This window comes from Quercus suber, unplaced genomic scaffold (genome assembly GCF_002906115.3).
Source record: "Quercus suber isolate HL8 unplaced genomic scaffold, Cork oak 2.0 scaffold_448, whole genome shotgun sequence".
Classification (NCBI taxonomy): Eukaryota; Viridiplantae; Streptophyta; class Magnoliopsida; order Fagales; family Fagaceae; genus Quercus; species Quercus suber.
The window spans coordinates 239,675-250,828 of record NW_027069899.1 but is presented as its reverse complement, the minus strand read 5'-3'; positions in this window follow the sequence as shown (position 1 = coordinate 250,828).

The window sequence follows — 11,154 nt, the reverse complement described above, 5'->3', positions numbered from 1 at the left end:
CATTTTCTTCTGCCCCTTTGATCTTATACATTCTGATATTTGGGTCCTGCACCTGTTCTACTGAGGGGGGATCTAGATATTTTGTCATATTTGTGGATGATTTCTCTCGATATACTTGGATTTATCTGCTTCATCATAGGTCTGAACTTGTGTCTATTTATCAAACATTTCATAAAATGATTCACACACAGTTCAATCGCACCGTCAAAGTTTTTCGATCAGATAATGCTCAAGAATATAATGATAAATCTTTCCTATCCTTTTTAGACAATCATGGTACACTTACTCAGCGGTCTTGTCCTTACACCTCTCAACAAAATGGTCGTGCAGAACGAAAACATCGTCACATTCTTGATGTTGTCCGCACCCTTCTCATTTCTGCCTCCCTTCCTGAGCGCTTTTGGGGTGAGGCTGCACTCATTGCTGTATACACCATTAATCGTATCCCTTCACCAACTACACACAACAAATCACCATTTGAGCTTCTCTATGGTCAAACCCCTGACTACTCCTCTCTTCGGGTTTTTGGTTGTGCTTGCTTTGTCTCTCTTCCTCCTCATGAACGAACAAAGCTCCAACCTCGTGCTCGTCTCTGTTGTTTCCTTGGTTATGGTGTATCTCAAAAGGGGTTTCGCTGCTATGATCCCATTTCTCATCGTCTTCGTGTCTTCCGTCATGTTGAGTTTTGGGAACATCGTCCTTTTACGAGTCTTCAGCAGTTTCCTACATCCTCTTCCTCTGAGTCTCCCATTTTTACTGATCTTTTCCTCCCTCTCTATCCTGAACTTGTGGAGGATTCTTCAACATCGCTGCCTCTCCAGACGACTCATCTCCGTTCTGTCCCCGTATATGACCTGCCTGTCTTGGATCCTGTGGCACCACCCTCTCCTGAGTCTCCTGATGGTCCTGAACTTCGTCGTTCCACTCGGGTAAGCATTCCTCCCCTTATCTCTCTGATTATCACTGCTCTTTTGCCCTTGCCACCCTCTATGAACCCACACCTATGTGAGGCCCATACTGACCCTCTTTGGCAGCAAGCTATGAATGATGAACTAGATGCCCTTCATAAAAATCACACTTGGGATATGGTTGATTTGCCTCCTGGTCAGTCTGTAGTAGGTTGTAGGTGGGTTTACAAGATCAAGACCAAGGCTGATGGATCTGTTGAACGATACAAGGCTCGCCTAGTTGCCAAGGCTTTACCCAAGAGTATGGCATTGACTATGAGGAAACATTTGCTCCTGTTGCTCGCCTTACATCTGTCAGATGTCTCATTGCTGTGGCTGCTGTTCGCCGTTGGCCTCTTTATCAAATGGATGTGAAGAATGCTTTCCTCAATGGTGACCTTCAAGAAGAAGTGTACATGCAACCACCCCCTGGCTATCCACATTCAGGCAGTCAAGTTTGTCGCCTTCGCCGTGCTCTTTATGGCCTCAAGCAGGTTCCTCGAGCTTGGTTTGAAAAGTTCAGCTCAGTTGTTGCTCAGCAGGGTTTCACTTCGAGTCCTCATGACACTGCTCTCTTCGTCCGAAGATCCTCTGCTGGTATCACTCTTATTCTTCTCTATGTTGATGATATGATTATTACTGGAGATGATTCTGCAGGTATCCGCTCTCTCCAGCACTTCCTTAGTCAGCATTTTGAGATGAAAGATTTGGGCACTCTCAGCTATTTTCTTGGGCTTGAGGTTACCTCATCCTCTGATGGATACTATCTTTCCCAAGCTAAATATGCTTCTGATCTTCTCTCCAAAGCCGGTATCACTGACAACAAGACTGTTTCCACTCCTTTGGAATACAATGCCAAGCTCACACCTTGGATGGTGAACCTATATCTGATGCTACTCGCTATCGTCAGTTGGTTGGTAGTCTGATCTATCTCACTGTTACTCGTCCAGATATTTCACATGCCGTGGGTATGGTTAGTAAATTCATGGATGCCCCTCGTTCTGTCCACTATGCTGCTGTTCTTCGGATTCTCCGATATGTCAAGGGTACACTTTATCATGGTCTACACTACTCCTCTCGGTCTTCTCTTGAGCTTCATGCTTATTCAGATGCGGACTGGGCCGGTGACCCGACTGATCGATGTTCTATCACAGGTTTCTGTTTCCTGTTGGGTACCTCTCTTGTCTCATGGCGTAGCAAAAAGCAGGATGTTGTTTCCCGTTCCAGTACTGAGGCTGAGTATCGTGCCCTTGCCGACACCACCTGCGAGCTTGTCTGGCTTCGCTGGCTCTTGGCTGACATGGATGCTCCACAGCCCACTGCTACTCCTCTTTATTGTGACAATCGTAGTGCTATCTACATTGCTCATAATGATGTCTTCCACGAACGCACCAAGCACATTGAGATTGACTGCCACATTACTCGCCAGCATCTCAAGAAAGGCAATCTCAAGTTGTTCTCCATCTCATCTGCTGACCAGCCTGCTGATATCTTCACCAAGTCTCACCTACCTGGTCGTCTTCGAGATCTTATATCCAAACTCCAGTTGGCTTCCTCCTTGCCACCTCGAGTTTGAGGGGGGATGTTAGTGTATAGATTAGCCCATTGGGCTTAGCCTAGTATATTACTTGTACTATACTTCTATTACTTGTACTGCACACATACCTAGCCTATATAAAGGCTCTCTTTTGTACATTGTTACACACATAATATTATACTGACTATTCAGTCATTCTCTCTCTTTATATTGTTAACAAATTTCACTTCCCTCACAAAACTCCGACTTCGCTATTGTAATCTCAAAGGCTCCATCCCTAAGATTGCAAAGGGGAACCTTTGCAATTTGCGGACTTTAGATTTATCGTATAATTATAATTTAAGTGGCGAAATAACAGAATTTTTCCAGGCCTTATCGGAATGCAGTAACAGTAGCCTAGAGGAGTTAAATTTGAGCCAGAACAAACTCATTGGGAATATCCCTCATTCTTTGGGGAATTTAAAACGTTTGAGAGAGCTTCAACTTTACAGCAACGCAGTCTCCGGTTCATTTCCATCATCTATACAAAATTTGTCCCGTTTGGAGATACTGTTCCTCAATGACAACAAGATGAATGGAACCATCCCAGAATCAATTGGACAACTTTCTGAGCTGAGAGAGTTACATCTCTCCGGAAAATTATTGGCAAGGTATCATGACTGAAACTCATTTCCTAAATCTCACAAAATTGTATGATTTTTCCTTGTCATCATCATCTAGGAACCTTTTAGTTTTCAATGTGACACATGACTGGATTCCTCCTTTTAGTCTACAATATGTCAATATTTTGGACTGTCAATTGAACCCTACATTCCCTGCATGGCTTAGAACACAGAAGGAACTCATAGAGATCCATTTAGTAAATACTGCAATTTCAGATGCAATACCGAATTGGTTGTGGAACTTGTCTTCACAGCTTCAGGTGTTGGATCTTTCTCATAACAAATTAATGGGAAACCTCCCCAAGTCATTAGAATTCTCTTCCTTGTTCTCGGTATTTCTAGATTTTAATCATTTAGAGGGTCTACCGCCACTATGGCCTAATGTGACAAGGCTTTATTTGAGGAGCAATTTACTTTCTGGACCAATGCTGATAAGAAACAGCCAAGAAATGTCGCAGTTGATAACTTTAGATCTCTCTGACAACTTTCTAAATGGTAGCATCCCATCATCCATAAATGAACTAAGAAATTTGAGCTCTCTTCTTCTATCTAACAATTATTTATCTGGAAATATCGACTACCACTGGGAGATTATGCAAAGTCTGTTCTTCATAGATCTGTCCAAGAATAATCTATCTGGTGGCATTCCAAGCTCAATGTGCTCACTACCTTCTCTTTTGTGGTTGCAATTGAGTAACAACAATTTTTCTGGGAACCTCTCTTTATGCCTAAAATTTGTTTCAAGCGAATCACTATTAGCACTTGATCTTGGTGAGAATAGATTGTCAGGGACCATACCAAAATGGATTGGAGAAAGACTTTCGTCAATAAAAATATTAAGCTTAAGAGGAAATATGCTCTTTGGAAAAATTCCTAAACAATTGTGTGGTATCACTTATATCCATGTCTTGGACCTTGCCCAAAATAATTTCTCAGGATCTATTCCATCATGTTTTGGTAGTTTGGCTGGTTACAAGTATTTCAATGGCACAATAATTGAAGATGTCACAGAGCATATGGATTTGGTTGTTAAAGTAAGACAATATGAATACTACAATCAAATCTCAAATGTTAATCTCATGGATTTTTCGAAAAATAGTCTTTCAGGAGAGATCCCAACTGAACTAACAAATTTGACCTTATTGAATTTGTTGAATTTGTCATGGAACCATTTGACGGGAATGATCCCAGAGAATATTGGAGCTTTGCGCCAATTAGAATCTCTTGACCTCTCAAGCAACCATCTTTCAGGTCACATTCCTTCAAGCATGTCTTCTATGACTTTTTTGAGCCATTTGAACTTGTCATACAACAACTTATTTGGACAAATTCCATCATCCAACCAATTTCAAACCTTCAATGATCCATCCATTTATGTAGGTAACCCTGAACTTTATGGGCCCCCTCCATTGCCAACAAGTGTCTCAACACCAAGTGACAGGAATGCAGAACATAAAGATCAAGAAGATGTACATGTACATATTGATGGTGAAGATCAATTTGAAAAGTTATGGTTTTACCTAAGTATTGCATTGGGTTTCATTGTGGGATTTTGGGCTGTTTGTGGCAGCTTGTTGATGAAGAAGTCTTGGAGACATGCTTACTTCTGTTTTGCTGATAAAATGAAAGAAAAGCTTTTTAGTGGTCATTGCAGTGAAAATGGTTTGTCTGTAGAGGAAGATTCAAGCAGAAAGTCACTGAGATTGTGCTAATGGGATCAAGCAGTGTAATAAATATGTATTGTACTGGTTCTTTGGTTGTCATGTATTGTACTTAATATTTTGGCTTAAGCTTTTTGGTTAAGTAATGTCTCGATATGTGCCAAGTGGAGTCTCCAATTATCTCCCCAACAGGAGCTTTAATAAATTTGAAGCTGCACGTGACAAGACAAATTACAGTTTGTGCTTCTCATGTATCCTGTGAAATATAGTGAAGATGCTTGTTACCTCCATTATGCACGAATCACAATGTCAATTTTTTGTTTGTTTTGCCATTCCAGATTGAGAATTACATGGACTAATAATGGAGACATAGCAAAAGCACCTATAATCACAACCATTGAATAGACTACTATATCCTCAACGCAAGTTAACATGCAAAAAATTACTCTTTACATTTTACAGTTGCAGTAATAACAGATAAGCTCCCCAAGCACTAGCACAAGATATTACATGAGTGTCGATTCATATTTCACTTTAAAGAATGCCTCAACCACAAATAAAAATAAAAATAATAATTGCAATTTGCTTGAGGAAAGCCAGGTAATATGAAAAGGGAGCTTTAAGATCAAATCTATGTCTTCTATGCTAGTTAGGAGTACCAATTCTTTAAAATATAGACATAGTAAAAAGCTAGGCGTAGCTTCCAGCACTATGGTCCGGCAATGCTCAGCCTCTTCGTCCTCCCACTAAAGCTCAGGTTGCGCATCAAATTTGGAAGGCAACATCTTGCAGTCTTGGCAAATTTTCCCTTCTCATGGTTGTAACTTCTGTTGTGTATTGCCACACTATGGCATGCAAAGTTTGCTACACATCCATAAAGGTTTTTATTTGTAGATTTTGAAGAGAGAGGGCACAAATGATAGGATTGGCTTTTGACCTCTCTTGTATATTTTGACTGCCATCAATAGCATCATCCCTGAAGCTCTCTTGAAAAAGCTTAATTAGTTGTTTCTTCATATCTGTTGGAGAGGATTCAAGAATGGGATTGGAGCTACTGTCCATGTAAATTGGTTTTTTGACGTGAGGAGTTTCTTTGAAGCCGCAATGATGGGTAGGAGTGTTCCCACAAGATGGGGGTGGTATCTGCAGAAATTACAAGCTAGTAAAAAATCTAAGAGACAAATATAAACTATTCTCCCAATTTCTTTTCTTTTTTTAAAAAAGAGAGTCTATGCTTAGAATTATAGAAGTTAAGAATAAACACATATAAGCCAGCCAAATTCTGAAACAAATTGAAAACAACTCTTACCACCACTGACACTGAAGAAATCTTCACAATCAGATTCTAAGCAGGACTGCAGATCAAAATATACTTCCTTTTTAGAACCCGCATAACGGGCACCATTCTGTTAAAGATGCTATATAGTTCACGAGCAAGTCAAGAGGAAATGGCCGTAATGGTTGAGTATGTAAAACATTTACTAAAATGTGTAAACTATAGAGTCACATAAGTGGAAGACCTGGACTACTACATTTCCCAACAAGTCTGTGTAAACAAGTTTGCATATGGAAGTCAAAATCTCCCAATTTCAACCCACAATTGATTTATACATTCCTTGAGAGGATAGTATGGTGGGATGAAAGATAATATAAGAAGAACCAATAAAAAAATAAAGAATATATATACATTTCTCACTTATTTTTCTCATATTTTGGGAAGATTAAAAATGGTGGGCTGGATAGAAAATTAATAATCAATCATTTTTAACTTCTTTCCACTTTTCTAATCAATCCATCTTCCATTCTCTCTTTACCATTTACTTTACTCTCACTTTTCCACCCAACCAATCGCACTTTTGAATGTTTAAAAGACACCCATGACCCAACGGTCCCAACCCAACAGTCTTGGCGTATGATGGAGGCCATAGAAATAGCTGTTTATAATCATCTCCTTTGGCTGCTACTACTGAAAATTCCAAAATTTCACAGCCCAATAGAATTACGATAGAATTTATGCTGTAAGACATTACAATATTACAGCTTCCTTCCCCCTCCTGCACTGCAATTTTATCTTCATTCCCTTATTATGTCACCATTTGCATGTGGCCATTCACTCTTCAAAGTCAAAAGGTGATTTGCCTTCATTTGAAGAAGGTAATTACTAATTTAACAGTTAATTTGCTAAAAAATCAAACTGATTATTATGTACCCTGCAAGTGCCAAGAGATCTAAAGAACGTGTAGAATAATACTAGACCCCCTCCAAGAAAAGGAAAAACAAAAAAGAGAGAAATCCAAGAAGCATTTCAAAGGACAAGGCGGCGAATTAAGAAGAAGATCACAAAGAACGCAAAAACGCTGACTCCTAGCATGACTTTGAGATTGACGTCGGAGATCCGAATGGAGTTGCGAGCTCTATTTCTATCTTTACGTAGTTTCGGGTTAGGTTTTGTGTTATGAAGAGGATCGTCGCCGTCGGCATCGGCGGCGGATTTGGTTCTGTTTCGAGTAGTTCTTCGGTCATTTCCACTCATTTTCAGATTAGGGTTTATCTATGCTCAAATGCACAACATGTCGATTTTTGTGGATATATTTAGTGATCGATATAAGGATGAAATTAAGAGTGTTAGATCAAACGCAGACACGATCTATAAAACTGGAACTGGAAGTCGCAACGGAGAGAATGTCATTATGAGTTTGGGCCTAAGAGGGGCTTGGATTTGGGCCTGGCTGTGTGTGTCGCTCTCTGAAGCATAGCCCGTGAAATAATTAGAATGTTAGAATTCTTGGCCCAAAGACTGGTTTAAGTCTATTATCACTAAAAGGCCAAGGCGCTGAGCCATTCTTCGAGCTATAGCGGGTGGCAATTCAATAGACATGGACTATCGGTAAGGATATTAATTTCGAAAATATTTTTAAAAATTTTACATGGAAAAAGAAAAAAATTATTTTTTATATTTTCTATGAAAACGATCTTAAAACATTCTCAAGGTACTTGTTACTAGACCTATATATTAAAATGGAAGCATCATCAGGCAAATTTACATTTTAAAATTTAAAGTGGAAGCGCCAGAACTTGAGTAAATTTAGTTATGAACTTCACTACAGCACAAGCCCTTAATCTCCTTATATAACCTTCATTGCACACAAAATTTGTAAGGAGAATCCCCATATTGAAGAGCTATAGACCTAAAACGGTAAAACCTGCTCATTTTATGTACCTTCTCCCTCTCAAATTGCCATATATCATGAGAGGAGATTAAAACCATTATACATATCAAGAGCTTGAGTATTCTTGAGTGTTGTTGGTGCTTGGGAACCATTGAAGTAGCCCATAGTTGCTTGAAAGACTTGGATATTGCAATTAAAGGCTCAATTGCAGATCAAGATGCTAGTGTAGAGAAAGGACTTGCAGAGTCAATTGCAACCTGTATGCAGGAGCTCGAAGGGCTCAAACACATGGTTGCCACTTGATTTGTATGGTTTTGTGGGTAATATATATTGCAACTATCTATTCTAGTGGATCACTTTAAAAGGTGAAGTTGGGGAGAGGTTTTTACGCTTAGTACTCGGATTTTCCTTTTCAATAACACCTCATGTGTTATCATTGTGCTTTTGATTGTCTGTGGGTGCAATTTATATGTTTATACATACATTTGTTGCCATCCATGCTTATGCCAATTGACTAATCACTTTAATTTATACTCAATTAATAAATATGCCTAAATTAACTAATTCGTAATTAAAATTTGAGGTCTAAATCATAATTAAAACTTAATTTGATCATTTTCACCTTTAAATGAAAAGTTATTTATAAACACTACAATACATTATACATGTATTGCGATATTGTAGCACAATAATTAATATATATATTTTTATAATATTTACCCCCAACGTTTCTCTTGGTCTTTCTTTCCCATGCTAGAGCTCTCTCTCAGTATATCAAATAGATCAAGAAGGTTTAGGCTTGAACTCAATCTCAAACCTGATCCTACTAGTTAACGAATGTCAGTTTGGCCCAACACCAAGGTCACAAGAATCTAGGCAAAGACAAGCTCACAAGGGAAAACAAAGGTGACAATTGGAGAAGAAAAACTGTTAACGTGCTTAGTTTTTTTATTTAATTTTATTATTTAAGATTTTATTTTTGTTATTAGGAGTTGGGTAATTAGATAATGAATAAGATAACTTTCTCAAAAATAAAAAGATAATGAATAGGATAAATTGTTAGTTTAGTATTTGAATAAATCTTATCTACTTGTCGTAGATAAAAATTAGATTTCTTTGGAATTTAAATATTAGCTTTATCTTGAAAAGCTATCTATTTATATGGCTTAATGTTGATTAATAAAGAAAGCTGAAAAATATTATTATTGAGTGAATATTTACTTTGGAGGTTAATTTGAACTCCCTCGAAGTAGTCCATTTATCAATTAAGAGGTCTTGGTTCCCTTGAAGCAACCAACAAACTCAATTGGGCTTGTAACAAAAACTCATAAGAGAAGATGAAAACAGAGAAAAGACAAATGTGGGAAAAGACAACAATTTTTGTGAAAATTTGTGGAAGGTTGATTGTCTTTGTGTGAAAAATTATGAATTTTGTAAAAAAATTGATGATGCAAAAAAATTCTTAGTTGAACTCTTTGTCAATACAAATGGATGAAGGTGTTGGCTTCGTCCAGAGACAAGCCATTTGGTGTTGTTCTTCTCTAAATTTATAGTTGCTGATGTAGAAAATCATTAGTTGAACTCCTTGTTAATTAAGATGGATGAAGGCGTTGGATTTGTCCAGAGCCGAACCTACATTAAGATATGAAATAGAGAAAAAGAAATACACCATTGTGGTGTGTTCCAAAGGGCCTTTGATGATTAAGTTAGAATGGAATTCAATTGGAGTATATCGCAAAAGAATTCAACTTGAGAATAGTTTTAGGGGTGAGAATTGTCTACCTTTCTCCCTTTGGTTTGTGTGGGTTTTATAGCCCTTGTATTCATTGTCTGAATGAATATATGCATTTGTGGGATATAGAGCCGTTGGTATTAATGGCTGTTTTTTTATTGTTTGACAATGGTTTTTCGTCCATTGGTGCCCGTACGTTACTCCTTAGTTGTCTTGGATATTGAATGTCTTTTATGGCTTCGTCTGTCATTGATGTCCATACGTTACACCTTGCAGTGAATAGCATTTAATTTGTTCGTCGAGAGATGGATGATCTTGATAAATTAATACTCATTCGTAATGAATGCAGAGGCATTATAGACTTCAATGGTCTTTTGCCCATTGGTTCGTTGGTTACGCTTTTGTCTGTCTGGCTTGTTAACTGTTACTCATGTCATTTATGACGAACCCATTTAACGTATGCTGTAGTCGTTTATCACATGGACAATGCTAGCTTGATGGATGAAGTTGGCATGATGGATGATGCTAAAATTTTCTTCTTTTGCTATATGATGGATGACGGTGATTTTTCTCCTCTTCAAAAATCATTTGTAAAATTGTCAAAATAGACACACTTTCTCTATGTGTTTGGTTTCTTTTGTGAAATTTTGTTGATTTGTTTGTAGTTGAGAAGATTGAGAACTTGATGAAAATTGAAATTGGGAAAGGACTGAGGAGAGAAATATTGATATATTTGGAGTGATAATAATAAAATATAATAAAGAGGCATGTTTTGCCAAATAGCAAAATATTTGAAAATATTTAGGAAAAAAGCATAGGGTCAAACTTATCTAGTTATGTAGCATTTTTTTTTTTTTGTTTTTGTTTTTTGTTTTGGCAAGCATTATGGCAATCTAATCAAACATAACGCTTGGAACTCGAGTTTCACTTGGAACTTGAGTTTGACAAACTCGAGTTTCAAAAAAGTGCTACATAACTAAATAAGTTGATCAGATGCTATTTAACAAAATTTTCCTAAAATCATGCTATTTAGCAAATTTTTCCTAATAAAGAATATTTAAAAGAAAAGAAGAAAAGAGTATAAAGAGTTTGATGTATGAATATGTGAACAATGAAGCGCCAATCAATTAAGCACTTGAGTTACAAGACTTTTGACTTTTTAGGTTGTTTCATTCATTGATATGCAATAGTATTTCAATAATTTCTCTATCATTATTTGCTGCAATCTCTCTCTTAATTTTATTTATTACATTTATATTAAACATAATGGCAGAAAGTGAGCATTCAGACTATACGGAGTACCAAACTATCTCTCTTGGCAATTCAGCAAACTTTTGACCCATGCATAAAATCAAAAGGTATGAATCTTCAATGCATATTTTCATTAGAAATAAATTGTTTAAGTTAGTCTACATGATGAGAAGGTATACTGTGCATCATGGGTA